A 27,564-nucleotide genomic window follows, 5' to 3' on the forward strand; every position below is an offset into this window, starting at 1 on the left:
TCAAATTAAAATCACAAGGGAAAAAACCATAAAAGTCTGTTGATTTTTTTTTAGTTTTATTGCAAAAACTTCAATTTTCCTGCCCTCATTAATCAAATACCATAAAACTATAGTGTCACTTTGTTCTGGGGGAGATTCAGGCAATTAAAATGATGAATGTTGATGGAAATGATGTAACTTTGGTTATTTCCTCACGAGGATAACTTAAACCCTCTGTCACCGAGCCACGCATCTCGCCGTGTGCAGATTCGGAAGCCGTGGGGAATCTGCTCAGGAAGTTTTGGGGTCGTTCGTGTAAGTTTGGAGCAGCACGGAGGAGAGGAGGTTTAGCACAATGCTGATATCCAGCGAACCCCTTCTCGATCCTCGACCTGCTCCATACTCTGAAACATTAGTGATTGTCATCATTTTCTTGAACACTTTGTTCTGAGGGACTTGCCCAGCTATGTAAATACGGGAGCTCCTGCAACCGCATCTCAGGGCTATAATTAGCCGTGGGCCGCAGCCGTGAGCACAAGGCCGCCTGAATGGGCCTGGCAGGGCTCAGCCAAGCTGGGGCACCATTGTCCCGAGTTCTGTGGGTGGGCCCTGGGAGGAGAAAGAAACGTTTGTGTCACCCTCATCACCCAAGTAAACAGCCCTGAAAAGGCTTTCTTTTTTTCATTTTTAATTGTGCATTTCTTCAGCGGTCCTCATGGCAAAGTGGAGTGATTCCCGCCCTTTAGAAAGGGAGGAAGAAAAGCAGCGCAGGAGGATGGCTCGCGGGATCTGCAGAGATAGGTGCACAGCCTCAGCCGGGCATGTTTACGGGGAAGGGAGCTGCAGCCTGACAGTGCGAATCTTCTACTTTCCTGGAAAAGGACGTCAGTCTTTTCTGTCCCTGTGAGCAGCGTCTGGGCTCTGAGGAGGGTCTTGGCAGTCACTGGGGGTGCTAATGAGACATTCACCACGGCCGCCACCACCCTCGCTGCCTGTGCAGGACGAGGGACGTCTTGCAGCTGTGCGAGCGACCGTGGGGACGGTGGGGGAGGGGACAGGCAGCGAAACCGCAGTGAACAGATGCGTCCACAACTGCCCAGGCAAGCAAAGTGGGTAGAATGGCCATGGGACCTCTGACTTCAGGCAGGGGCTCCCAGTGTACGGGGTGGCCCTGCAGTGCTGGATTTTAGAAGAACAAGTCTTTTCTGGGTGAATGGGGGAAGCTAAGGTCCACAGAAGTGGTGGAGGCCGGGTGACAACATGCCCAGGGGCAGGCAGATACACAAAGAGCTGCTGTCCAGCGGCTCCTGGCTGGGGATGTTGGAGTGAGTCTCTGCTGCCTCAGTTTACCCACGGAGAGCAGGGCCTTGGGATGACCCTCCTCCTTCAGTGTCTCAAGATGGGTTGCACCACATAACTGTGCTCTGTGGGGTGGGGTCTCTTACCTGGCAGGTGGCACTCATGCCTGAACCTGGTGTCTTCTGGAGATGCTCTGAGCATCTTCTTGGTCCTCTCACCCCACTGTCCCCTGTGTGGTGGCAGAAAGCTCCCAGGAAGGTGGCTGGTCTGCTGTCTCTGTGGCAGCCGAGCTGCCTTCCTTGCTGTAGGGATCAAAGCGTCCCCAGGGCTGGAGTCTGAGTGGGAGCTCACTGTCACAGGAGTGTCACAGAGGAGACGTGGCTGTGCACCCCCTCCCTTGCAGTGCTGTCATCATGGGGCTGTGGCTCACTGCTGAGTGCGCAGTGTCTTCTGCCATGCCACGTGGCAAGACATGGTCCTTCCAGACCTTAAAGAAGCGTGTGAATTTTACATCTGCAAGGAGAAGGTCATTCGTGCTTAGGACCCTACCCCAGCTGAACAATTCAAAGCGAAGGAAGATCCACATTTATCTTCTCTAAAATTTAGGGGAGCAATTTCAAAGCCAACGTATGCTGCCGAAGCCACGCAGTGTCATTACAAGGTCTCAGGTGTCATCTGAAAGAGGGAAGGGCAGCCCAGGGTGACAGGAGCAGGGGAGCCTCGAGCCTGGCGAATTTCTTCCTTGTGCTTCCTGGACCTCTGTGTGGCCAAGCTGCCCACGGGCATCCAGAAATCCACACAGGTGGCAGGTGAGAGCCAGAAGCCCTGGTGCTCTGTGCTCCCTGGACTGCTGCCTTGATTTTAGGGTGTTTGGAACTCTCCCTTGGGATGCCCCTTTGTGAGTGTTTCTGTGATTTAAAATCAGTGACCTGCTTCGAGTGGGGACCCATGTACCTGGGGAGCACTGTCTTTCCTGGAGAGAGGTGGGCACAAGGGGCTGCCCTGCCATTGGCCTTGGGAGACAGCAGAGCGTCCAGCCAGCTGCAGGCTTTTCCTGCTCTGGGGGACTCACATCTGGTTTAATGGTTCACTCCTTCTTTGTTCTTTGCCTTCTTTTTAATTCCAAAGCTCCAGCCTCAATGGCAGATTCAGTGCACTGCTTGGTAGCTCATTGGGGTGGCTGAAATCTAGCCAGTTGGAGATGTAGCATCTCGTTGTGGGGTAGCTCAACAGCATCCTCTTCATATCTCCTGGCTCCATCTTCAGTGGCAAAGCCGGCTGACCTGCAGTGTGGGCTGATGTTTTTCCGCCTGCCTTAAGGAGAGGTTCTAACAGGAAAAGGGCAGTGCTTTGAGGGTAGCACTAGGGGTGCGGACTCAGGTGCTGGAGGAGCAAATGCCATCGCCATCACGTCCACACCGGATGGGCTACCCTTGGGGTCCAGACTGTGGAATCGGCTCACAGAACTGAATTACTGTGTTCTGGGACGCCTTGGGGTGCCCTGAGCCAAGCTATGTGTGAGAGTCTGTTCTTCCCAGGATTGCCAGGCTCAGCCACAGGAACCAACCCTCATCCACACACCGGCTGTCCATCATCCCAGTGCCCTGGCTTGGGCTCTGCTATTGCTTCTCCTCATCCCTGGCAGCTTCCTATGTCCACAGCTATGAGGCCTCCTCCTCCACCAGTTCCTTCGTGGACCTGAGATTTGCCTAGCAGTTTGTGAGGAACCTTCGTGTGCTAGGTGTCAGGCCTCTGTTCTAGGTGTCAGCTCTGGGGGCTCACGTCCCGGCAGGCTGGGTGACAGTCTGCGTTCTGTCAGATGAAGTGCTGCTTGAGGTTCATGGAATTCCTCTGTAAACTCAGAGCTCCTTCTCAGTGCCTCTCTTTTATCCCTTGGAGGGGAGCACAGGTGTAAAACCTGGCCTAACCCACTCCCAGAAGGGGCCCGTGACTGGTGGTGGTCATCATGTTGGCATCTGTGCTGCCCTGTGCTGTCCACTGTGACCCCTCTGTGGGGACAATTGCAGGCTGGCTCCCTGTCCCGGCTGAGGAATTCTGTCGGGCTCCTGCACCCCTTGAAGTCACTCAGGGTGTCCCCAGTCCTTGGCACTCAGTCACCAATCTGTTGGGTCCAGAGTGGCAGCAGCAGCTTGGTGGGCCCAGGGCAGCAAGGCCCATGGCCCCATCCTCACGTGGGAGGAGCTTCTCAGGGAGAGGACGAGACATCACCACATTTCCATGATTGCCGCAGAACCTTATGAAGAGTGTGAGAGGCCATGGGCCCCAAGCACCCAGTTCAGCTACTGGCCATGGTCCTTGGTTCAAGTCTGGGTCACGGGGAAGTCTGTGCCAGTGAGTACAGATGCATGCTCCTCTGGGATGGTCTGTCCCGGTGGACTCCTTGTCCAGTGGAGAACATTTCCTCCCAATCCACAGGGCACTGTGAGCCATGGGCTCAGTGTCCCAGTTTTAGATTCCACTTTGGAGGGTCACATACTGGACTGGGCAAAGGAGGCTGACCTGTGATGGGGCTGTGATGGGCATCCAGGGAGCGCTGGATGTGGTGTGGCTGTCAGGCTGCCTCAGAAAGTGGTCAGAGAAGGAGCAGCAGGGGAGGGAGGTGGTCCCTGAGGGTGTGTTGATGTCCTAGAGCCCTATGACAAAATGCCACAGATTGAGTAGCTTTACACAGTGGACTTCATTCTCTTGTGGCTCTGGAGGCCAGCACTCTGAGAACAGAGCTGGGTGACTGCTGAAGGGTCTACAGACCCCCTGTTTCCTTCTTCTTGTTTAAAAGGTCCAGTAGTGTCCCCAGAGCTAAGTTTGTCCTGCAGTCTCTGCTCAAGATCACTAAATGTGCCCTGTCCCTCCATACTGCTCCTGATTCCTTTGTGTGCCAGGCTGGACTGAAGCACTGTGTTGCATGAAAGCTCCGATCAGTGCAGACTCCCATGCCGTAACTGGGATGCAGTGGGACCTGGGGCTGGTGGTCTGGGAGACTCGCTGGTGGTCAGGGAGCTAGAGTTGGGCAGGGAACCTTGGGGAGACTCATGCAGTGGCCTCCAGGGAGTAGGGACAGGGTCCTGAAGGCAAATGAAGAACTGTGGCCTGGATGGCAGGGAGAGAAGGGGTGTGGCCTCCCCAGGTCCTTCCCCGAGACCTCGCATGTGGCTCATGAGGTCACAGTGGAGCAGCATGGGCCCTGGTCCAGTATGACCCTTGTGCTCATGAGAAGAGAGACTCGGAATGCCATGCAAAGTCACAGGGACACAGAAGGAAGCCACTCATGTGACTGGCAGGATTGAGGGACACAGTTGCCAATGGGGGCACCCCAGATTGTTGGGACCTGTAGGAGCTGGGGAGCCAGAGAGTCACAGACATCTTGACTGGGGTCTCTGGCTTCCAGACAGGGGGAGGCTGTGTTGTTAATTAACTCATTCATTCAGCAGTAGAGGGGATGGAACCAGGGCTTTCACACTGAGCTCCGTCTCCATCCTTTTCATTTGTTTTGCTTTGCGACAGGGTCCCACTAAGTCACCATGTTACCCAGGCTAGGCTCTGCCTTGCAATCCTCCTGCCTCAGCTTCCTAGAGTGCTGGCATGATAGATGTGTGCCATCATGCTAGTGTCCATTTCCTGGGCCAGCTGGATTGTGTCCTTTGTTAGGGCAGCCCAGCGGGTGGATGCAGAGGGTAACCTGGTTCCAGCTCACCTTGATGTAGGGTCCTACTGAAAGCATCCAGAATGCCGGGTCACGTGGCTGGCTGGGTCCTCTGTGGATGGCACAGGCACTGTGTGTGTGGTGGCAGTTGGCAGAGGAGGGCAGGGAGAAGGGAGGTAAAGGTGTGCAGGATGACAAGACACACCCAGCTTGGAGTGTCTGAGCGTGCATGGGTGATGCACCCCAGGGGTGTCTGTTTAGGAGGTGGAAGGAGCCCACTGCTCCCCAAAACAATGAACGCCACCCCCTCCGCCTCTCCTTGTTCCACAGCTCAGGGATGCTGGGGATGGAGGCGGCAATGTATTTTTCTTTCTTGGCAGTGATTAGGCTTCCAGCCACAGGGTGCCCCCCACCTGACAAGGGGCCCGGAGCACCCGCAGACGCTGGGCTGTGAGCCGCTGCTCAGCCCAAGCAGGACACAGCCTGAATGCGAAATGTCGTCAGAGCCGGTCCTGCAGTACTGCTCCTCTTTGAATAACAAAAACACATCACTGGTAAGTTTCACTGTTATTTTTAATAAAAGAAAACCCTTTAATTTACATATATTTAAGGCTAAGTAAATGAAAGTGCTTATGTCGCCACCGCTGTACTGAGTAATGAGCCTGTGGGGTTCACAGGAGCGGGTGCTTTGCTTTTCACACCCCACCAGGCTGGGTCGGCTGTGATGAGGGAGGGGCTCTCTGGGCACCTGGGGAGCTGGCTGCAGCCCCAAGGAAGCTGTGGAGGACAGATGGCTTCCGGCAAGAGCCCTGCCCAGCATAAGGCCCACACTTATCTCTAGCCTCCCAGGGCAGAGGTGGTGCAGGTGGGACCTGGCTTGCCTGTGAGTGGCTTCCAAGTTCACTTGCCAGAACTGGGGCCATGGGAGCCAGGACACAAGACATCTCATGTGCACGCATGTGCACATGTAATGCCCCCAGGTGCACACTCGTGGGCATGCAAGTACCTTGCATACTTACATGGTACACACAGGTATACACACATCCACAAGGCACGTATGAGCATATGAATACAAACAAATTACATGTTACTCATGGACACACACATGAGCACACATGAACACACCTGCACATGTACACAAGTGCATACATGTGCACATGGCACACACATAAATACAACATGCATGTGCACATGGCATAGTAGATTTGAATGCATGATATTCATGTGTGCATGGTACACACCAGCTCACATGACTACACATGTGTGGTTATATGCACATGCATGATTGCATGCATGTACTGCAGCTCACACAGCACACACGACCATGCATGGCCACACACATGGCAGATACCTGTAGATACAGTGGCTGTGCATGCACATACATGCACACTTGTATGGTACACTCATGTGAACACACATTTCTTCCACTGTTTTAAGTGGCATAATGTCCTCAGAAGTATTAAAACTGGACCTCTCTCCAGCTCAGTCCTGCACACCATTTGTCCTGCACGTTACTAGGGAGGACCGCTAGAGCCTGAGTCATCCGAGACAGGAGGAGGGTGAGGGTGAGGGGCTGAGCCAGGCCAGCCTCCACAGTGGCCGGGGACCCTGGCTACCATTCCTGGGCTCTGCACCCCAGCATAGGTGGGTCCAGTTTCCTCTCCCAGGACAGTGGCCGCCCTGGCCTGCAGCCACTGTGTGCAGGGAAGGCCGTGCGTCTGCCCTTCCCTAGAGCACTCCTGGGCATGGGAGACAGAAGCCATTGCAGCTGGCTCCTGGTCAGGTGACAAGCTTCAGGTGGCCACCCCCTGCGGCCACACACAGACCGGGTCCAGGCCTGGACATAGGGAGCTGTGTCCACACCTGCTGGAGGTCAGCACTCCCTGGGGCAGGGAGCCCCTTCGGGTGAAGCTGGCCACCTGCAGGCCTTGGCAGAGAGACAAGGGCCTGAGCCAAACTGGTCGGTGACATTCTAGCCATCATGCAAGGACACAGTCTCTTCTCTCTGTTCCTGTTCCCCTAGTTAATCAGGTGACTTGAAAAGAAGAGAGATAAGGGCATTGTCTGCTTTGACAGTGTCCTGATGATACTGTCCAGATCAGGGGAACACAGTGGCCTTGCTGAAGGATGGAGTCATTAGGGACCTCGGGACGGGACTCCTCGCCTTAGCATCTGGGTTAATTACCACGGTGTGTTTACTCCTAAGGCTGCACAGCCCCCCACGAGGGGGGACAAAGGACCCATCTCAGTCCAGCGGTGCAGGGGAAGTGACTCGGAGGCCCTGTGTGGCTTCTCACTGAGACTGCCCTGCCCTGGGGACCCCCACTTGTGATGCAATCCATACGCATTGAGAGGCCAGAAAAGTGCACGCATCTGGGTTTAACCGTCTCATAAGGAGACAGAGTTCTGATTTTCTCTCTGTTTTTGAACTGGATTAAGCTGGGAATGGCTCCTTTTGAAACCTGACCTGTCCCCCAGTGACATTGCCCAAACCCTAGACGTGGAGAGTTGCTTGTCCCTTTCTTTCCGGAGAGCTTGACCTCTGCTTCGCTGTCTACTGACCTCTGGCGAGAGCTCAGGATAACATCTGGGCATGGTGTCCAAATCTGTGAAGGTCACTCGTGTGGAGACCCTTTCTCCTCTTGCCTCAGCATCCCTTCCATTTTGCCCTTTCTGATTTGGACGCTGGCCTCGCCCGCCAGAACCCATCTGACTGGGTGCTGGGTCTGGGAAGCCTGAGTGGATGCTGCCTTGGTCCATGCACCAGGCTCTCCAGCATCCTGGGCCTCGTTTGTGGATGAGGCACGAGGGGATGCACCCGAGGAAGCCTCAGATAAACCAGAGCCGCGCTGGGGCAGCTAGGATCGCAGCCCTTACTCAGGCCTGCCCCTCCCTCAGGAGCCCTTTCTCCATCACAGTGGGCTTTGATGCCTGAAGGAAGCAGGGCCAGTCTCTCCTCTCTGGGGCACCCAGGTTGCACAGCGCCCCTCAGTTGCAGGCGGTGGGCTGCATGGTGTGGCCCGAGGACCCTGGCCTCATGATGCTGGCATGTTCTTTGAGAGACCCCCAAGCTGAGCGCTTTGCACTTTGAAGCACCCACTTAAGAGGGCCATTTCCGCCTAACCTGAAGGAAACGATCTTATTAGAGACATAGGTGCTCCATGAAGGGATCTCAAGAATGAGCTGGTGGCTCAATGAGTTCCCCACTCCTTTCCTGTGGAGATGTCACAGCTGCCAGGGGCACGACAGGACTGTCACCCGAGCACGACATCTGCTGCATGAACGATAAAGCAAGTCAAAGCTCCTTTTGTTCTGTGACGGGGAGAATTTCAAACTCTTCATTGGAAAGGAGGTGGAATTCCAACCCTCACGCCCGAGAGAGTGGGCCCACCCCCTGTACCCCAACATCAAGTGCCATGTGCAGTGAGAGCTTCTCGGCCCCCAGAGGAAGGCTGTAGAGGCTTAACCTGCCTGGAACATACAGATGTCCTTGTCACTGCTGTGGGGCCCGATACTCCAGGGGACCTAGGTGTGTGACCAAGCCCACCTCGTAGCCTCCAGGGGGCTGTGGTGCAGGAATCTCCACTTCTGCAGCCCTGTGCCACAGCTGTGCCCACAGGCTGGGACAACCCACCGGCCCAGCATGGCAGTGAGGTCCACAGGGCCCATGTGGCCCCATGTCACCTCAGGTTGCTTGCCAGGCCCATGTCCTTAGATTCTGGTCCCAGAGGATGGCATGTGTGACTGGGGTGCATGTGTGATGGCATGCCTTGACTGGGGACCCAGCATCTCAGGTTGACTGCATTGGACTGGAAGCTCCGCAGGTGCAGGACCAGTGGAAATTTAGCTTGCTTTTGTAATTCACTGGGGAGAAACTAAGGCCACCAGAGATGTGAGGACAAATGCAAGGCCACCACGACCCATGAAGCCAGTGTCCCAGCTCCTCCCCCATTGTCTCTCCACTCTTGCCAAATGACTCCTGTCCCAGTCCCCTCCTGATGGGCTACCTGGAGAGTGAGATACAGCAGACTAAATGTACTGTGAGGTCCAGGCCATGTCCTGCATTCTAAAGGTGACAGAGTCATGGCAACATTGGCACAGGGGCTGCAGGGCCAGCTGGGTTTGGGGTGGAGAAATCTATCGTGGTGAAGAATCCCTGAACCCCAGGACCGATGGAGTGCTCCAGAACTGCGGGGACAGGACTGCAGGAAGGCATGCCCATAGGAGACAGAGTAGCCAGGTGTCGGAAGAGCGGGAGAGGTGCAGAAAGGCAGCAGAGGTCTCTGCTCTCGGGTCCTGGTCTGTGGGCTGCCTTTGACGCAACTATGCCCTAGTACTAGCCGTTCATTAGGGACTTGGGCCTGCTTCTCCTGTCCTCCTTTCAAACACACTTTTGTCCAAGCAGGACACTGTCCACTTGTTTTACACTTTGCACTCATAGAGCTGCAGGCCCAACACTAAGTGTTCAGAAAAATGTTTACAGCTTTCTCCCTCCGAGAGCAACTTCCGTGGGGCCGACTCTGTCTGTGGGTCTTCGATCACATCCTGCAGCACTGCTTCTGCTTTCAGAGGTAGCAAAGGGGCCACCCATGCCGCCTGTGTGGGGCACCCAGGGCAGGACCCAGCTGCACACCCCACTGTGGGTGCCCAGTGTGGGGTCCCAGTGTGGCTTTCATAGAGCCATAAGTCAGAGCTCTCCTGACTCAGTGCAGCTCCTCAGAACACTGGGAGGAAAGGGCACAGTGTCCTCGAGGGTGAAGGTTCTAAATCCTGGTGTGGGGTTTCCTCAACAGAAGGAGACAGAGTCTGGTTATGCTGTGAATTTAATTCGTGTAAGAAAGCAAGCTGGGCTGCCATGTCTCGTTGAATGCATGGCACGGGTTAGAGCAGCACCCCTCAAGATCAGAGCCCTGAGTGCTCGCCCTGCAAGCCTAAGCCATGGTCGTCAGTCAGATCCAAATGGCCTTGGCTGCAACACTTAGATTTTTTCAGTTTTTTGGGGGAAGCCCAGCAGGACTTGTAGGAGCTCGAGGGACTGCTCTGGTCATACCTCCAGGAGGGCCAAGGGTCCACTTGTGCACACTTGTCCAAGCCTGGCTCCACCTTTCTATCTTGGGTCCTCTCACGCAGGTTGGGGCTGGGCTGGAGTTGTCCTCCAGGCCCATCAAGATGGGGCTTTGTTAGTCCATTGGGTAAGCCTTAGCTCAGGGACCCTCCGAGCCTTTTGCAATCTCACTGTGGCTGGGTGACAATTCCAGCCATCACAGCCCTGCTCTGGAAGCCAGAGCCCAGGAGGAGATAGGGACAGGCCAGCTCCGCCAGGCCCGCAGTCCTGGGATGTAAATGCCGCCTCTTCCTGGCTCCTTGGGATACATGTCTTCTCGGGATAAATGTCCTGACCTCCTTTCCCTGGAGGACCACAATATTCTGGAGTGGCCTCTCTGAAGGCTGCCACTCACACTCAGTCACAGGCTGAGGTATAAGAAGCAAGGATCTTGGTATCTGGGGTCACTGTTCATCCCCAACAGCAGCCTTACTTGTGCTGGGTGCACCACAGTGTGGGGAAAGGGTCCCTCTCCTAGGCCCCCACTGCGAATGCTTGGAGTGCATCCTCCTGGCCTGGTAGCCACAGAGCGCACACGCATCCCCCAGGGTCTAAGAGTAGCTTCTATGTGACTGCTTTATTTTTAAATTTCCTGTGTATTTTGCATACCAAGTATTTTTCACACTTTGCTCTAGTAGGGCTGCCAGGCCTTGTGTTTAAAATCACAGTTGGACCCTGATCATGGCTTCTCCTGAGAGCAACTTTGGGAGTGCAGCCCCCCGAGACAGCTGTCTCCCACTGGTCGTGGGTCCCAGCCGTCTTCCTGCCACAGTCCCGTCAGCCTCTGTGGTGGATTTCGGGTACGGAAGCCGTTCCCACAATTAAGGTGCGCTGAGAGGATTAATCTGCTTTTTGTAATCTTGTCAGAAACGTGATACTATAATCTAGCTGTTGACTGAAATCTAATTCCATTTAACTTTCCCTGCGCGCTGCGGTGCCGTCTCTGTCTCCTGTTCTCCTTGGCTCTTTGTATCTGCGCCCTGATCGGAGATGATGGCATAATTGATTCCTAAGCTATTCGTAGGCCCTGAAATTGCTCCCGTTGTTGGCTGCTGGAGGCTGTCATGGGCTGGGGGTGGGAGGAAACTAGAGTCGGATTCTTCTGTCCTCCATCCTGTTCAGTAGGAGCAACCTCCACTGAGGACCGGGAACCAGGGTCACCGCCCTGGTTGGTGGGGAAGCTCCCTGAGCCCTCACCTTCCCCTGGGAACACTGCTTGGAGATGCTCTGTACTAGGGCAGTCGATGAAGAACAGGGCTTCTTCATGGTCCCTAGAGCAAGTTTGGGCTTCAGAAGATCCCGACTGAAATGGAAGTGTTGTGGGCTTTCAGCCCTTTTGGGGGCTGAGTACTAATAAAACTGGGACTAAGCCGGCTTTGCTGTCTCTCAGCTGGTGCTCCAGCTTAACACCCACGGAAGCCATCAAGCATTCATCGCACTCTGGCACCAGTGGCTCTGGGGCAGTGTGCACCCAAAGGAATGGCCGGGGACTCTTGGCTAGGGCTCCTCACCTCCTTCTCAATTTGTCTCTCCGGAGCCTCTCTTAAAGGTGGACCTGGGGTGGTGGCACCCAGCTGGGGCAGCCCTGAGTGTGAGCAAGGGGGGAGCTCAGGGGCAGCACCCGGCTTTCTGCCAGTGGAGTCTGTCTTCAGCGGTGGGAAACACAGGCTGGGGAAGTGATAAAGAAAGGGTGTTTCTGGCTTCTGGTTTTGAGTTCACAGGCAGGCCCTTGTCTGGCCACTGTCTGGCCGGCAAAGTCCAGGTGTAGCACAGGATGCACATGTTGAGGGGGAAGGCACACAAGTGGGTGTGTGTGCACACACATGTGTGCCCTATGCTCTCTCCGGCATGGGACCCTTGGCATAGGCCCCTCAGCCATCAGGCCACGGCTGCCTGGCTCTGGAGTTCTGCACTCTTTCGGAAGAGACAGAGGACTCTGTTCACTGCAGAATAGTTCCCCTTTGGCCTGCTCTGAAAAGGGCTTGAAGGTGTTGAATCTCGGGTGTCAGGGTTCCCCTAGAAGCCTGCTCCCGTGTGCTGGACTGAGTCTTCCCTGCAGATTGCTGTTGTCTGCCCTGGGGTAAGGAGCCAATCACCCTGTGTGTGGGGTGATGGGCAGTCACCGTGCACCCACAAGGCTGGGGCCATGCAGCAGCCAGACTTCCTGCAAACCCAGCTGGAGCTGCAGGGTCCACAAGGTGAGGCTCCTCATCAGGTTCAGTGCTCCAAGACAATGCTGCTCTACCTGGCCCCAACTGCCCAGGAGCTGGGGCGCATCTGGGCGGCACCTGGGTAGTTGTGCAGGCACTGCCAAGGTCTCAGTGTGCTCTGTCCCTCTTCACCTGTGCAGCAGGCATCGTGGCTAAGCCTCAGGGCCATTTGCACGGCCTGCAGGTCAGGATGGAGGAGGATGTGGAGGGAGGGGTAAAGCAGCTTCTCAATTGGGCTCACACTTCTTCCACTGCAGAGCAGGAGCGCCCCCTGGTCAGGGTAGCCGAGGTGCGCACCCCAGCCTAGGGTCCCAGTGTGACACTCCCTCCACCATCTCCCCACTGCAACCTGGAAGCCCCGAAACCTCCCTCACAGAGCCTTAGCAGGCATCGTGCCCAGTTTTACATCCTGGCATTTGTTCTTGAAAGCATTCTGCTTTTTTGGTAGCTGTTTCATCTTTTAAACTTTTAAATCCCCTTGACCAGTTTCTCCAAGGAAAGCTGGGGCCCTGGGAAATGAGAAAACCAGGGACACGGTGTCCATTCCAAAATGAGGATTAAATGTCAGGCAGTTTTGTACTAAAGGTGATCTAATTGCCATGAAAAACCAGCGTTTCTGTTTGAGAGAGCTTCTCTATAACTGCATTAGGCCAGTGAAATCTGTTGTGAGAGTTCCTTTATTTTTCAAATTTTTATTTTTATTAGTATGCATTCACAGTATAGAAAGCCCCTGACTTACAGTCGAGTTCCATTCCAGGAGAACTGTTCCTATGCTGGATTTGTTGATAAGCCAGCAAAGTGAATCCCACGCAGCAGCACGTGTGTGAAGGGCCACACCTTGAATGCTCACTGCTGACCACAATGACTGAGTTCCTCGTGGGGAGCTGTACATCGACGTGACACACTCAGCCCGTGCTGTTTGCTCCCACCTTGAACTCGGCTTCAGCGTACCTCCCTCCCTCCACATGGGAAGTGTTTGGGGGCACGGGGTATGGACTGGCCTCGGGGCAGGGTTGAGTGGCTGTAAGGTGGCCGGAAGTTCCCGAGGTTGGCAGGGCCTGTGCAGTATGGGGGAGGCCGGCAGGGTCTCCTGGACGCACGCTGTGTCCTTCCCTGCCGGACTGCTTTCCCGATGTGTGGGTGAACTGGTGCTGGCAGAAGGTCTGATTCTTGTGTAAAGTAGTGTTTTCTTGGTGGCATTTGGCTGTTTTATTATTGTTTTGATGCTCATTGAGAGTGGGCCTGGGAGCGGAGGAGATGGTGTATAATTACCAGACGCCCCAGTTTTCCCCAGCGAGACACAGACGTCTCTATAAGGCAGCGTGAACAAAGCTGGTGGGTGGGGAGGAGACTGGGGTGAGTCACTTCCACAGGGCTGGGGGCTCCGGGCAGCTGCCACATGGGGACATGTCTCACACACACACACACACACACACACACACACACACACACACACACATGCAGACACGTGTTCACGCATTCTGTGTGGAGTGAGGGTTCTCTGGGTGCCATCTCTCGGCCTGAGGGTATGCCCAGGCCCTGGCTCTGTAGAAGGTGTGGGTTCTAACTCCAGACACGCAGGGCTGAAATTCGGTCTCTACAGAAGCTGCCCCCAGCCAGTTCTGGAGCTGCCCATGAGCTGTAACTGCAGTAGGCACCTCATGTGGCTCTGATTGTCTGGACCCATGGCTGTGTTCTTGGCCTTCTGGGTCCTGGTTGTCTGGGGGAGCACGGCTCTCGGGAATCTCCAGCATGTGTCCCTCTTGGGGCTGAGGTCTGAGTGGCAGCTGTCTGGGCTTGGCCTGAGGCTCTTGTCCTCACTTAGACTTCCTGGGAGTAGACTGCTCCACTGCCCATCCCATATCCAGTTCTGTGACCAGAAGGGCCCCAGCCACTGTGGTGGGCACGCTGCCTGCCAGGGTTCTGTGCTTTCCACTTGGCCCTGCACTGCTGTCCCCAGTCTCTACACTGTGTCCCCTCGACTAGCACTGTGACCTTGTCACTCTGCTCTTCAGAAGCACCAAACCTTGAAAATGTGGTCCTGACCCTGGGCCCCAGCAGCCTCACCACTATCTCCTGTCCAGGGCTCACCACTTCCCAGGGGGGCCAAAGTGACCAATTGGCATTTGTGACTTTCCACAGCAATTAGAATGTATAGAATAGGAATTTCACAGGCACAGATTACAGTAGGTCTTTTACAGGAATGCATTATAATAGGAATTCTTCCCATTTATTGGTTTTTTGCTGGGTATCAAGACTGAGTGTGACTCTCAAGTGTGATTTCATTTCATCTTCACCCAGCTCAGTGCTGCAGGTGGCATTATCATTAAGGTCCAGGTCAGGACTTCCGATGAGGAATGGACTGGCTTGTGTCGTTCTGTGTGGGTCCAAAGTGCAGCCTTGATCCAGCGCTCCCGGGTGTGTAGAGGGTGGAGCTCTGCCCTGGAGCCCACAAGAGCACGCTGGAAACCTGGGTTCTGCCTCTGCGATGGAACAAACTACCCAGGGGACGTTTATGTTTTTAAAATGTGCTATGGTCAAAAACTTACTGCAATGAAACTCTTCGAAATACCGCGCCCCTTCGAAACACATCCCACCATTCCTGCCTCTTCCCAGAGCAGCTCCCAGTCCTCTTTCCTGAGGGTCTAGGACATGTGATAAAAGTTACTGGCTGCTGAGCACTGGCCACAGGAAAGGCAGTTGGCAGAAACATGATGCTGTGTCCTCATCCACTCTATCTGGCACTGTGTGACTTCTGGCTCTTCCCCCCAAAGTCAAAATGACCACAGAAGGGAAACTTGTTGAATCCACTCAGGACATTGAGGCAGCCAGGACAGCACAACTAGAGACACCAACATTAGTATATCTCGCACTGCTTTTTTAAAAGATGTAAACTCTGCATTTTTAAATCTCACTGAGTAAAGCTAGAGCTCAGAATGGGGTGGGATTTAAGCCAAGGGAATTTCAGCAACCTCTCACCCAGGAGTGATATGAGGTGTGAGGTGCCTCCTCCCTTCAGAGATGCTGTCAGTGGGCATTGAACTCCGAGTCCATAAGCTTGGGGAGGAGGGCTGTCCCAGGGCCTTTGTCCCATCAGCAGAAAGACATGGGGTGCTGCATTCAAGCCAGCCTGCAGGTCACCAAGTCCCCGAACTAGCACGCTGATGTCCCAGAGCTGTGCAAGGGCTCTGGGCCACCAAGGTCACCCTTACCAGGAGCAGCTTGTATCAGTCAGTGTTTCTCACGGATGATAAATGGATGCACGGATGCAGTGCGATCTTTCCGAAGGGCATCTCATTGTGGCTCGGCTGGTTTCGAGTTATTTGGTACACAGCTGAGGAAGCCCAGTCCTCAGCTCCTGAGAACCTCTTGCCCATGTGTGAGAGGTTTGTTATCTTTCTCATGCCATGCCTGACTCAGCTAACTGGATCACTCAGGAGCTGGAGAAATGTTTATTTTTCTTTATTCCTAGAAAAGTTCTGTGTGAAGTCATACAGTACTTGTTAGAATTCACCAGTGAAATCATCTACATTTTCATTGAAAATCTATTTTAAAATCTTGAGTCAGTTTGTGTATCTGTTTTATGAAGAAATCTATCATCTCCCATTTTTAGAAGTTGATCACCTTAATCTTATTCTTGATAACTCCTCTAATATTTTAATTTCTGTTACATGTACATATTGTCTACTCTTTCATTTATGCAATTTCTATCTGACTTTGACCTTTATCAGAGATTAGTGAATTCTATGATATTTTTCAAAGAACCAAACTTTGACTTCGTTAGTCTTTCTTCTCTACTTTTCATCCCAGCCTACTTACATTTTATTCTCATTATTTTCTTTCTTCTACTATGTTAGCTTTATTCTGTTGTTATGGCAGCTTGTTAATTTTTAGTTTTTTCCTTCCTAATATAATGTTATAGGACTATAAATGCCTCTATCATGACTTTGCCTGTATCCTGCAATTACTGATACCTAGTATTTTCATTATTCAGCCCTAAGTATTTTTTAAATCTCCATTAAGAATGCTATTCTGGTTCATGAAACATTAGTAAGTGTATTTCTTACAGCAACTGCAAAATGTTACCAATTTTGAGACACAGTCCAAGTGAGAGATATAAAAGACAGAAAAAGAAAATTGTGACTTAAAATGTGAATTTTTTTTCAATCAGAAACTATGTGTCTATATTACATTAACTTATTCAGATGTGTTGCAATTTGCTTTATTTTCTAACATATGATCATTGTTATTTCACTTGAATGTTTAAAAAAATTCTGTCTCTATATTTCTATCAACTTTTTTAATAGTGTTAGTAAAATATTTACTATCTGTACTAGTTTTTGATTGCTTATCTGACCACTTATTTATAGAACTGACTGTAGTGGTTTGAAGACAGAGGGTCTAGCCAGGTTGCCCAAACTGCCCCAAACCTCGGCTCCAGAGATTCTCCTTTTTCAGCCTCCTAATAGTTGGGACTACAGGGAGAGCCCTCCACATCCAGTTCAACAGAGACATTTTAAAATTTGCTGCTCTAATGCTAGACTTACCAATTTTTCCTTATAATTTCATCAGTTTTGTTTTAAATATTTTGATTTTGTTTTAAATATTTTGATATTGTATTAGTATGAAAACATTTTGAATTGTTATAGTTTCCTGGCAAATTGAACCTTTTAGCAATATGTTGTAACATTTAAAAAACTCTGCTGATGCCCTTTGTCCCACAGCCTTCTCCAGTTTAATGTATCCTATTCAGCTTTCTTTGATTGTTTGAAATATATTTTCTATCTCTTTTGCTTTTTCATATCTATGCCACTATTATGTTTTATTTGTATCTTTATAAATAGCATGCAGCTGGAATTTTAAAAATCTAGTCTAATAATCTTAATCTTTTCATCACAAATTTAATTCATTCATATTTATTGTGAGCTCTGATACATTCAGATTCCTTTCTGCCATTTTATGCCATGCATTCAACCTCTCTTCCTTTTCCCAGGTTCTCTTTCCAATCTGTTGCTACCTTTTAAGACACAAATTTAAATTTTTTTCCCTCGCATCTCACTCCTTTGCTTTATTTTTAGGTGTAAAGCATCCTATTTCTATAATATTATTTATTTCCCTAAAGATAATAATATGCTATAGCCATTTAATGGTGTCTACAGCTAATATTGATCCTCTTTGCACACAATACAAGAAATGCAGAGCGCATTTATTATAAATTACATGTTTGCAGTTATTCTGATTTTTAGTTCCATGTTGCTATTTTTAACCACACAAATTACATGTTGTTTTTCCATAGTTAATGTTTGTTTAAGCTGATCCACACATTTACAGTTCTGTGAGATAAACATTCCTTCTTGAACCTAAGACATCTCTTCTTGGATCTTTTCCTTCTTCCTAGAAATCACCTCATAAAAGTCCCTTTAATAGTGGTCAGCCTCGGCCTTTCCAAATGTCTTATTTTGCCGTCCTGGTTTAGTTTCCGCCAAGCCCTGTTTCCAGCGCTCGGACTCCCGCTGCCTGTGTCTCCTGTGTAGCTGCCGTCTTTGCCCAGCCAGGGACCCATTTTCTCTCTGTCCATGGATAAAAGCCTCTCACTCTCATCCCCTACGATGGACCTGAATAGGGACTGCACTAAATTGCCTTTCTTAGATGCACCGGGCTCCCTAAATATGAAGATTAATAACCTCGAAAGGTATTAGAAAAATCTCAGCCATTACCTCCATGGGCACTGCTTCTCTGTTTTTCTCCTAGATTTCTAATCAGAAATGCGTTGCATCTATGATTGTATTAAATTACAGGTTTGATTTATTGCATTTCCTCTTGCTGTCTTCTGATTTCTTGTGTTAATGCTGTGTGTCTCTTAAACATGGCAGCTCCATCCTCGCCCTCTCTCTGTGCTGTCCCTCAGGAGTCTGTGGGAGTTGAAGGAGCCTTCCATTGTCATGATTCTTTCTTCAACTGTGTCCACCGTGCAGCTCCACCTCTCCAGTGACATTTTTGTTTTTATTCTTCTAAAGTTTTTTCTTTTCATTCTAAGCCCTTGTCTGACATTTGGCCAAGGAAGGTGCGAGCTCTTTTGGTCCGCGGCTCCCCGGCTGGACTCTGGTCGCTGTGGAAGGTGCTGCTGAGGCTCCAGAGTGTTGTTCCATCTCCCTCACCTTCTGGGGTCCTGGTCTGGGCAGAAGTTTGCTGGACGCAGCCTTACCAGTGCAGCAGGTACCCCGCGGCCATTTGGGCTCTTGTCCCCGCTGGCCTGAGTGCCCGCACATAGGATGTGTGTGGGCTGTGGCTGAGCCTTTGGGACATGTCTCAACACGTGGCATTTGGTGGCAACACCTTGCCAGGTTAACGGGTATTACCCACTGGACGTCGTGGATTCTGAGACACAGCCATTGCTGGGGATTTCAGATGAGACTGTGCTATCCTGTCACACTTGTGCCATGTCGAGGGCAAACACAGGGCAGTTCTGAGCACACTGCTTGGCAGGTGTTGAGCTCTTTTTTTTTTTTTTTTTAAATTTTTTTTTTTAAATTTTATTTAAGGAGAAAAGAAAAAAAAGCAGAGAAAGGGTACAAGTTATACAGATTTGCAGAAAGAAAAATGAACAGTAGGAAATTACTAGTTAATGGATTACATATTGTCATCTTAGAAATAATTGTTCAAGTCACAAAATTAAAGCTTGTAAAGTGGACATTCCATCAATGATACTGCAAACAGTTCTGTTCAATGATCCAATAAAACTCTGTGATATCATTTTCTATCTTATACACTTAAATATACATGCAGTTATATAGTACAGAGCACTTTCTTTTCCTCTCTTTTGTACAATGACTATTACACATTTTGGGTTTCATTGCTCCCATGGTTCTTATTACTTAGGTGTTGAGCTCTTGATGACTGAGAACCATGCTCCTGTCGCTGTGGGTCACCCCGGCACTTCCAGTGCTGTGCTTCCCTGGGGTCTTGGCATCTCAGTGCTTCCATGGAGTCTCACATTTCACTCATTTGAAATCAGCTGTGAGACATGATATGTGATTATAGAACAAGGTGACAATTTCAAAGCAAGTTGATTTTAGCATAACACACATTGTTGCATATCTCCTCCAAACCCTCCCCTCTTTGCAGGCACACTTCTCCCACGGTTGTTGCCTCTTTCTGAAGCAGCTCTGGACTCTCAGACTGCTTTGGAAAGGATGCCATGGAAAGATTTATTTACTAACTATGAACATGAGCCTCATGTCCTCACGTTCCTGCTCCTGCTGGACATGGAAACACATGGCCTAGCCGTCGAGGTGTCACTCACTGGAGGGGCTCCAGTGCTCCAGGGATCGCCGAGTGCCCTGCAGTGAGAGACTAGACCATGTGGCCCTAGTGCTGAGCTTAACAAGCTTTGGAGATGCTAGGCTGAGCCTGGGCATGGTGTTCCTGCGCTCTATCGCAGCCCTGATGCCATATCTGTGAGTGACAGATCTGTGGAGTGACAGAGCCCCAGGCAGGGCAGGACTGAGTCTGGAGTCCTCCCTGCTCCGAGCCCAAGAACTGCACTGGCTGAACCGCTGGGGAGAGTGGCTCCTTCCAGCTGTGACACAAATTGATGGTTTAAAAAATGCAGTGCTTAAAGCAAGAGGAAAAATTATGTTGTGAAATAATTATGTGGAATTATAGGAATACTTCCAATCTGTTATTAAGCCACAAAAACAACAGTATTAAAAACATCTCCATGAAAAAAAAAAAACATCTCCATGGCGGGGAAGAGGGTGATCTTGAGAAGCCAGGTGCTCTGGTGGGTGGAGGAGTGATGTGTCCTCCTTAAACAGGAGCTCACAGGCGTAGGACCTGGAGGAGGGATGGGGAAGAGGAGCAAGGAGTCATTTTCAGATTAGCAAAAGGTGAACACGGAAACAGATGTTAAAGTTGCAATGTATCCAGCTGGATAAAGGAGCCTCCAGAGCTACTGCTGGGCAGTGCCATCTGCAGCCCTCATCCCAGTGGTAGCCAGGAACAAGGTGGCAGAAAACCCAAATCAACACTGACCCCAGATCCCTAAGAAGCCCTCGGGAGTCTCTGTGGGTGTTTCTTGGCTTGGAGAAGCCCGGACCACTCTCAAATTCCTCCCAAGACCGGGGCTCTGAGACCTCAGTGCCCGAGCTGCCATCTTCGGTGTGGGCTTCCTGGTCCACACCTGAGGCGTTTCAGTTGTCTCTCACCACTGCAACCACCCACACAGCCTGCAGCATAGACGAGCGCCTCTCCATAGGCAGGATGCTGGGGTGACCACTGGCATCCTTCAGAAACCAGGGTGAGCAGAGGGACAGGCATCTCAGAGATGAAGGAAACCAGGTAGGGAGGCCACAATGCCCAGTGCTGTGCGCTGGCACAGGTCCAGAGGAAACAGGTTTCCCTCTGCTCCTCCATGTTCAGATTTTCACTCTTGGGGCAGCTCACAGGTTAGTGTGGGCCCATGTGCACGTTTGAGGCTGCCTCGGAATTCATGAAATAGATTATGTTGTGTGTGATTATCCTAACTGGAAAAGTGTGGGGCAGACAGTGAGGCTCGAGGCCCAGCTGACCTCCTCTGAGCGCAGAGCAGACAGGTGGCAAGCTGTGTCCCCTCGGTGATTTGTGATCACACTAGCACGGGCAGGCACCAGGGAAGAGCAGCACAGCTGTGGGGGACTGTCTACCTGGGTCTGTACCAGAGACCGCAGGAGGCGGTGACTCTTCTCTGCCCGATTGCTTGCTCCCCTGTTTACATAAATAAAACACAGTGAGCCAAATACTCAGGGCTCTTGTCCTCCCCTGCCCCCACTTCTAGCTCAATTTTGCGAACTGTCTTTCATTCTCCTTTGCCCCTGGTTGGGGATAAAGTTGTAACCATTCCTAGCAGGCTTGGTTTCCTACAGAAAAGCAAACAGGTGCTGCTTAGAAAACAAAGTTCATTTGGACAGGATGAACAGCAATCGTCACACAGCCCTGGCTCGCGTTACATCCGGGAATTTCACCACGCAGCCAGCCGCTGCTCTAAAATGACTTTAAGTGTTCACAGTGGCCCTTTATCTACTGCACAGCTCTCATTTTTAGGGGCGCATTGTAAGCTACTCTCTCAGTGAATATTAGTCCCCCTCCCCAGGTTTGCTGTAACGGTTACAACTTACATCCTGGGCCAAATCTTGGTATGTGTGTCTCATTACTTCTCAGGGAGAGAAGCTGTGAGATGGGATTGCAGACCCACAGGTGATCGATCCACAGGCAGCTGGGACCCAGCCCAGTGTGTGCACCAGGAGTCTGACACCACAGACCCACAGGTAGGAGAACACATCGTAATTCCTGTCTCCAGGTGACAACTTTAGAACTGACGCTTTTAAATTTAGACCATTTGAACAAGGGCGTCTGGTTTCCTGTGAGCCCGGCCAGTTTCCATCCACTGACCGCGTCGCCTACACTGGCCAGCTTCCTGCAACTGCCTTGGCATCTGTGGTCCTTTCTTCCGTGGAGACACTTGTTTCCCATTAATAGCCTTTGGGTACGGTGTGGATTTTAATGTTGGTCACTTCTTCCCACCTAGCCATTTAACATTAAAGAGGTATGAAAATTCTAGGTTGTCAACTCCATCAGAAATTTCCTGTGTTTCTACTTCAATGCCATGTTTACCAAATGTGTTCACAACATATTTTTGTGAACATGAGATTTTCTTGCCCTCGTTCGTCTGTGACTTGGTTGTTGCAGCAGCTCACCTGGAGCTGATATGGGGGGAAGGACATGGCGCTTCCACAAAGGTTCCTGCAGAATTTATCAGGTAATTCCACTGAGCATGCTTACACTGCAGCAGAGAATGGTGCTTTGTTCTGTGTGACTTTGCCTCTTCTGTGGAGCTCCAGTGCTGTCCTCTCCACTGCCACACCTAAGCTGGTGTGGGGTGCTGCGAGGAGACCTAGTGCAGAGCAGCAGTAACCCCTGACCTGGCTTCCCTACCACTTTGTACTTCCACGTCTCGCCACTGCTGTGAGCTCCCTCTCACCTGCACAAGAGCAGGTGACTGTCTTACGAGTCCTAAACTTGATAATTATTGATAGGATTATTTCCAGAAGATGTGAAGTATAAAACATAAAAGGCCTTTATTCTGAGAACACGGAGAGAGATAACCAACACCCCTCGACCACTGTAGTCCAGCGATCTCTCTGGCGGACATGTGGCGTGGGGGGTATATAAGTAGCCTAAGCTTAGGGTAGTGCCCTAGGGCCGTTAGAGATGCACAGGTATCTCATTGGCACACGTTTGGTGCCAGGTGCAGATTCCTGAGGGTGGGGGGAGATAGAGTCACAGGTAAATCTCTAGCGGCGGGGGAGGTTCCGGTTGAGGCTTTCCTGGCTATAGTGTCCCGTCTGGGCCAAAACCCTTTCAATTATAAATCTGAGACTTTAGAGCAGGTAATAGCAATAGTGCAGGTGCCCAGTTACGGTGTTTAATTTCCACGAACACTTCTTTGTTTAAGCATGCAGGTGGGTCTGCAGTTGTGTGCATTTGATCTGTGCCCGGGTCGGGAGCCCCGTCTTGGTTCTGGTTTGTGTCTCTGCTGTGTTCGGATGGCTTTTCCAAGCCGAGTTTAGGATGGCAGGATGGGGTAGTCTTCTTCCTGTGTTCTCCGCACCGCGTCCAGGCCCTGACAGTGACAGCTTCCGTCAGGTTTACTTCTGTGTATTCCACTCTTGGTGCCTGAATGTCTCTTCTGTGCTGGGAATCAGGTCCCGCGTGCAGGCTCAGTGAGGGCCCCGTCCTCTACCTCCTGTCCTCACATGGAGGACATTATCCTTCCCTCCCTTCCGCTTGACGCTGGCTCCTGGGGAAGGGCGTCCAGTCTGAGCTACGTTTCTGCACTGTCCACTTGAGGCTGCAGTGACATTGCTAGTTTGTCAGCCTCCCTTCCTTCCCTTCCAGCTGTGTGTTCCTGCTCAGCCCTTTCTAGGTTCCTCCGCCATGGCCTTGGTCTACACAGAGCCTCCACACCCCACAGGCGCCTCCTGCATTCATGCAGCCAAGACTGCACTAAGAACACCAGGCAGCGTCTACATAGCACACAGCCCATGTCTCTCACTGGCCTGCTCCTCCCGGAGCACGCGCTGCATCAGATGGGGGAGTGGGGAGAGGGGCAGCTCCTGGCAGAGCCCCTGTGCCCGTAGGGCTGCAGTGTGTGTGTACAGGGCATGGAGACTGTCTTCTGGTAGACACTCTGGGTGCAGTTCTGTGGGACCAGGAGAGGAGGCCCATCCCTCTCCAAGGACAATGGAGCAGAGTCTCGGATGCCTTTGAACGCTGCCTGCCCTGCTTCGTTTTTCTAGCACTGTATGTGGAAGATCCCACCCCAGGGCACAGGCTCTCCTTGTCCCCTTTCCCTGCCTTCGCCTCATGTCTAGTCTAGGTCTCACTTTGGTGCAGGAGCTGGGAAGAGACCAGGAGTTGGCTGAGGACCTCAGATCCCTTCAGGGGCAATCAGTGGCAGAGGAGGGCAGCCGGCCTGGCTTCCCAACTTCAAAGGTGGTGACTTGGACTACTGGAAACATCTCCAAGGTTTTAGATTTTTTTTGATCTCCTTGAAACTGGGGAACCATTAAGTCATTGTAATAATTGTGAGAGAGAAGCACTCTCAGCAGAGTCCCAGAGTTGGGAGGCCTCAGCCTCACTCTGCCCTTGGTTTTTGTTACGCAGCATCTGTGTTTATTCAGGTAGTTGTTCTGAAGGTCTGCATGCAGTGTGACCCATTGTGGAAGGTGAGGGAGCTGGGCAGAGAGCGGCTGGAGAAATGTGGTTTTGTGTTACGGCTTAAGTGGGAGGAGGAGAGGCCATGTGTCCTATCTCGTGGGCATTGGGTGTGCCACCATCTCTGGGCCACACACAGCACCCCTATGTGAAGCAAGGGTGAGACCTGCACCTGAGAGTACATGTGTCCCTCCCCTGCAGGTGGCAGTGTTTGCAGGGAGGCTGGGGACAGCTGTGATCCTGGTGCTGCAGCCTGCCTCTTTTGGGTCCATTGCTCCAGGCTGGGCAGGTCGTGACCAGCAGCTGGCTGCCATGTGGTGCCTGTGGCTCCTGCTCATTTAGCACTGGGAATGGGTGTGCAGCATCTAGCTTGCCCTCCAGCCAGGTGAGCTGCGTGTACCTCATTGGCAGGTTGGAGATTTGCTTGTGGGCCTAAGACTTGAGGAGCTGCCCACCTCTCTGTAGAAATGACACATCCTGGACCTCATGTCCAGGAAGACTCTGCTTGTCTCCACCAGAGTGGAGTGGACCAGGAGAGGCAGGAGCAGGACGTCACTGCAGGTTGTCCTCTGTGGAGACAGGAGTGACCTGCTATTATGAAAGTACCCAGCTGCTGTGTCTGATGTCTGATGCTATTTAAGGCTTTTGCATCTGCGTGTTACTGGGGTTGAACCCAGGGCCTTTGTCCTGAGCTACATTCCTAGCCCTTTTAAATTTTTATTTACTTTATTTATTTTTATTTTATTTTATTTTTGGTACTAGGGCGTGAACTTAGTCATAAGTTGCATTTGCCAGGCAGGCACTTGTGCTGCTGAGCTAAATCCCTGGCCTTTTTTAATTTTTAATTTTTCATTGTGAGACCGTCTCACTAACTCACTAAATTGCCTAGGCTGGGCTCAAATTAGCAGTCTTTTTGCTCAGTCTCCAGGGTTGGGATTACAGGTGTGCTGCCCCACACCTGTGTGAGCATCTTTACTGAATCTGCCGCTGTGCTCGGCTCTTAGTGGTAGAGCTGTTATTCTGCCAGAGAAGCGGGCACATGGACTCCGCAGGTGTCCAGGACCCACGAGTACTTCATGTTATATGGTGAAAGGGATTTTGCTGAGGGCCCTAAGGTTGCAGACCTTGAAATAGGGAGCTTGCCTAGACCCAGGTGGGGAAGCCAGCATAATCCCAGAGCCCCTAAGGTTAAATCAGCTGGAGAGAGGAGGAGAAGGGGCCCAGACCAAAGAAGGACAAGGATTCGGCATCCATCCTGGCCCTGCCACAGCCCATAGCCCAGTGACTCTGGGGTCCAGGGATGGCCTCCCTCATCTCCACTTCCCTTATCTCCCTCTGCTCGCTGCTCGCTCAGTCCTTGTCACAGTGGACACCACGCCTTGCTTCTGGCTCTGCAGTGCTGAAGCAGGAAGCACACACTGCAGTGGGCTGGGTTTCTTGGGCAGGCAAGGGCTCTCTGCTGCCTCCACATCGGACTGTCCCCTGGCAGTTGGTCACCCTACATAAGCTCCTATTGCTCTTCCTCCAAAGCCATCATGCTGGTGTGGGATCCCCTCCTAGAGGCCTCCTGAGCTGGGATCCAGGGGAGGAGATGAGTCCTGGGAGGAAGGCAGGGACCCTCCCGGGCAGGGAGGGACTGTCACTGCAGAAAGGAAAAGGGGCTTTACATGGTCTCCGCCTGCACAGGGCCCAGCCCCCCAGCCCTCTGGTCCAGCAGAGACTCTCCCCTGAGAGTCTGTCTCTTTCTCATTCCTTATTGCATCTGCTTCCTGGGGCTGCTTACAAAGTGCAGATGACGGTGGCATGTGGTACAGAAGTCTGTCCTCCTACTGTCCAGTCCACTTAATCCCAAGGCTGTCACAGGGCTGTCATTGCCTCCCTTTGCTAAGGTTGCTGGCAATGACCGGCAGCTGTAGGTGCCTCTCTGCAATCTCCACCTCCTGGTCTTCTTCCTTCCCAAGGTTTTTTTTTCCAACACCTGGGATACTTCAGGGTCCATGCTCCAGGGTGATCTCATCTGACCTGGCTCTGTTTGCAAAGATCTTATTTCCCAGAAAGTCTGTTATGGTCCAGATGCCCCAAAGGCCCGAACACTGAGGGCTCAGTCCCAGGGCAGTCAGGCTGTGAGGTGGGCTTTGGCAAGAGATCAGATCCTCTAGGCTCTGACTTCTTGACTAGATGAATCTGTGGACAGGTCCCTAATTGGAGGGGCCTTCAGGAAGTGATGGAAACGCAAGAGTGGGGCCAGGTAAAGGGAGAGGCTACTGGGGGCATGTCTTTGGGGTGGTGTCTTGTCCCTGCACCCTCCCCCACTGCTTCCTGGCTCCCTTGATGAGAGCAGTCTCTTCCACGCCACACTCCTCCCGCCACGATGTTCTGCCTTGGCTAAGCACAGAGCAGTGGAGCCAGCCAGCCTCAGACCAAGACTTCCGAAACCAGGAGCCAAAGTAAATCTGTCCATCTTTAAGTCGATTTTCTCAGTTGTTTGTTGGAGAGAATAGAACCTGACTGACACACACTATGTCTTGGTCCTTTTTTACTGCCATGACAGACTCCCTGGAACTGCGTGATTATGTCTCACAATTCAAAGGCTGCAAAGGTTAAAGCACTGTGCAGGCATCTGGCACCTGGTGAGGACCCCGCGCTGCATCCTCATGGGGCAGAAGGGCAAGCAGGATGAACACCTTCAAAGTGCTGGCAGAGGGCACTGGGTCCATTCAGGGTGGAGACACCTGGCTTAGTCCTCTCTTGGGAGCTTTACCACTTAATAACATCACATCAGCAATGCCTGAGTCACAGAGAAGACACTGTCATAGCAGTCACCTTCGAAGTAACTGGGACGGATATGAATTTTGGGGATACTCTTCAGTCCAGCACAGGTGTTAAAGGACCTTTTGAGGCTGTTGCTTTGGTCAGCTGTGCCTTAGACTTCCATCCCCATGAGTGGGCTGACCACTAGCTTAGGCTGAGTGGGGATGGACGCAGAGCTGGGGAGTTGGCATGTGCCCCTTGGTCTCCCTGTCCACCTTTGGCTTCCCAGTGTCATTGCACTGCTAGGCTCTGCTTTGCCACAGTCCCTCCAGCCCCCATTGCTTGGTCCTCCTGTCCTTGACACCATACAGTCCTTTCAGTTGAGGGACTGGGTGGACGCAGCATTTTCTGGTTGACCAGTGTCTTCCACTGAGTTTAGTTAGTCTACAGGTTAGGGCAAGGAGTGCAGAGCTGGGGAGAAGATAACTCCCACAGTGTCCCACAGTCAGACTGGGGGCAGCTCTACTTAAATTAAGTAGGATGTGGGCTTTAGATGTCCTTATGGCAGCTTCTCCCTAAATCAGGCAAACTCCAAATCCTAGTGGCTTAGTCGTACAGGGTAGCTTATTTCTACCCATGCAACAGACTGATGTAGAGGTTCTGGTTGGTCAGGGGTTCTCCTCTGGTGGTGGTTTTGGGTTCAGGTCTTTCCAGCTCAAGCTCTGGCACCTTCAGTAGGTTGCTCCTAAGGGCATCATGATGTTGTCCCCACTCCCATTTCTCTGTAATCTCTCTCTTTTTTATTT

The 27,564-nt window shown here is 51.8% G+C and overlaps 1 long non-coding RNA gene across 1 annotated transcript in view; it reads left to right on the plus strand.

Annotated features, from left to right (window-relative positions):
* Window positions 1-622: 622 nt before the first annotated feature.
* The window catches only part of LOC111753834 (uncharacterized), a 147,878-nt gene continuing 120,936 nt past the window's right edge, over window positions 623-27,564 (plus strand). Inside the window, exons 1-3 of the long non-coding RNA XR_010046896.1 lie at window positions 623-882; window positions 5,320-5,493; window positions 21,452-21,558. This is a non-coding gene — a long non-coding RNA (uncharacterized LOC111753834). The remainder of the gene's footprint in view (window positions 883-5,319; window positions 5,494-21,451; window positions 21,559-27,564) is intronic.

Source organism: Cavia porcellus, unplaced genomic scaffold, assembly GCF_034190915.1.
Source record: "Cavia porcellus strain 051 isolate PalLab524CR breed Dunkin Hartley unplaced genomic scaffold, mCavPor4.1 scaffold_4, whole genome shotgun sequence".
Taxonomy (NCBI): Eukaryota; Metazoa; Chordata; class Mammalia; order Rodentia; family Caviidae; genus Cavia; species Cavia porcellus.